The following is a 2500-nucleotide window of genomic DNA, read 5'->3' as shown; positions in this document are numbered from 1 at the left end:
TTTTCTTGGAAGGCTTTTGATTCTGACGAAGTTCTTGAGCATCACTTTACACCAAATTAGTTCACTTCATGATGCCTAAATGCCGTGGGGGTAATCAAGATCCAGTAATATCCGTGTTTTGAACATCTGTCCTTTCAAGGATATATATATGAGAGAGAGAGAGAGAGAGAGAGAGAGAGAGAGAGAGAGAGAGAGAGAGAGAGAGAGAGAGAGAGAGAGAAAACGACGACGGAATTTCTTGAGAAGGAAGGCCGAGATGAGGATATATGAGAAGTCTTCGACTCGTGAAATGCAATTATTCTTGTGAAGAAAAGCATGATGGTACCAAATTAAGTAGAGAATTCTGTGACACACTGAAAAATGGAAGGAGATAAGATCTTTCATTCACAATGGAAAACATTATTCTATGCCATTCAACTATTCTGCTTTAAATGGAATCGTTCCATTAACTACAACAGCTATATTTATGAAGCGATAAATTAAACTACTTTTCTTTAACATGAAAAAGAATACAACAAGGCAAGTGTAAAACTGCAATGCAAATGCAGCAAGCAACAGACATACAAATAAAGAAGTACGCCCTATCTACGTTTTCTGCTACACTGCATTCGCCATCGGACTCCACGTCAGAAAACTGTTGAAGTAAAAAGCTATTTTCAAATCTAATATCATTCCCTTACTATGTTGTCTAGTTTTATGCCAATGTCAATCTTATCAACAAAACCAGCTGAATGTACATATGCAATTGTCATCCTCAAGCGACAATTTTGGGGCCTATCAATATCTGTCTAAAAGTAAATTGTTCGAAAGCTATCTTCGTATTAATTCCTCCTCTACTCCAGTCAAAAACCCACTAATTAGAAATACCACCAGATACTAGGGCAAACTAGGCTATCCCCTAACCATAACTGTATTGAAAATAGCAGACGTCTTAGGGGAAATTACTAGATAAAAGCCTTATTTGATAATTCTTCATCAAATCAAAGCCACAGCTCTTAACAATAGACCATTAATGATGAAATGGATGATTTTTTAACAACTAAAGTTTTAATTCGTTAGTAAATTTTCAACGTACACTGAGAACAGGATCTTTAAAAAAAAAAAAAAAAACATTATTTCCGAAAAACTCCAATAAAAAAATTTTCTTCACGTTAAAATTGCCAATGACGAAAGGCAGTGTACAGTTATTACTTAATTCAAAAGTAATAAATGTTTTGTAAAAAAAACTACATACATAACCCTGTAAATATTGGCTTTGAACGCATGTAAAGAAGGCGCCAAACTAATTGCTTTCAGAAGATTTTTTGTACACGACGGGTACGAAATTTTAAAGAATAGATCAATTTCTAACTTCTTTCATGGTGGCTTTAAATCAGAATGCTTCGAGTTTAAACATTAGAAAACCAATACGTTTGACTTCTTTTACTATATGAAAAAAGTAATTCACATACCGCTTGCAGAGCAATGGTTCATAACTTACTGACCAATCTTGTGAGTGACAAGAAAAAAATTATCTATAGTTATGAAACCTCCGAAGCGAGCATGTTTTTCGTTAAACAAAATTAGTGTGCATAAACCTTTACCAATAGTTTAATTTATCCTAGAGAATTAATTATCATAAATTCAAGTTATAAAAAGAAAAATATAAATAATTCTATATATATATATATATATATATATATATATATATATATATATATATATATATATATATATATATATATCAATGCAGGAGCAATCATTAGAACAATAGCACGCATACAGCTGCCAGATGCAACGATTACCAATAACAAAATAAAAAACTGAAATTATTTATTTCCCTTACATATGTTGCAATGTCTGCGTCATAGCAACTGCAACTAAATGCCGTTAAATTGACAAAATTTCGATTAAAAAACAAATTCCGTCTGAAATGTTCCTTTAACAATTCCAATTTTTTTTTCTGGATTCGATCTTAGGTTTAAATTTTGTAAAACATAGCGAAGATTATAGGACTAACCTCATTAAAAATATTAATTTTTCATTTAATTACCCATAATCTTGCTGCCTCTTCCAACGAATTTATATTTCATTGCATATTTTCTACAAGCATTCATGATCTCTCTCTCTCTCTCTCTCTCTCTCTCTCTCTCTCTCTCTCTCTCTCTCTCTCTCTCTCAATACGACGCAACCATAACAGTAATAATAAGGAGAGCATATCCAAGCATTTATGATCTCTCTCTCTCTCTCTCTCTCTCTCTCTCTAAATACGACGTATCAACAACAGTAATAAGGACAGCATTTCCGTGGCCAGGAAATGAGGCCTGACGTAAAAGAACGATCACTAACCGTCGTACATTGCAAAACGATCGACTGGTGTCAATATGTCATCGATATCACACAAAACTCCGGCGATAGAGCAGAAAAACAAGGAAGGGAAAAAAGGAGAAAAGAGATTCCCCTATCACCTTTAGAGGGGATGGGAAACCGCTGAAATTTTTTTTTTTTCATCGAATAGCAA

General features: G+C 33.5%; 1 protein-coding gene across 3 annotated transcripts in view; it reads right to left on the bottom strand.

Annotated features, from left to right (window-relative positions):
• The window catches only part of LOC137655277 (CD109 antigen-like), a 1052697-nt gene that overhangs the window by 881530 nt on the left and 168667 nt on the right, over positions 1 to 2500 (bottom strand). The window lies entirely within an intron of this gene.

This window comes from Palaemon carinicauda, chromosome 1, assembly GCF_036898095.1.
Source record: "Palaemon carinicauda isolate YSFRI2023 chromosome 1, ASM3689809v2, whole genome shotgun sequence".
Classification (NCBI taxonomy): domain Eukaryota; kingdom Metazoa; phylum Arthropoda; class Malacostraca; order Decapoda; family Palaemonidae; genus Palaemon; species Palaemon carinicauda.
The sequence above is the reverse complement of the archived record's forward strand: the minus strand, read 5'-3'. Positions and strand labels throughout refer to the sequence as shown.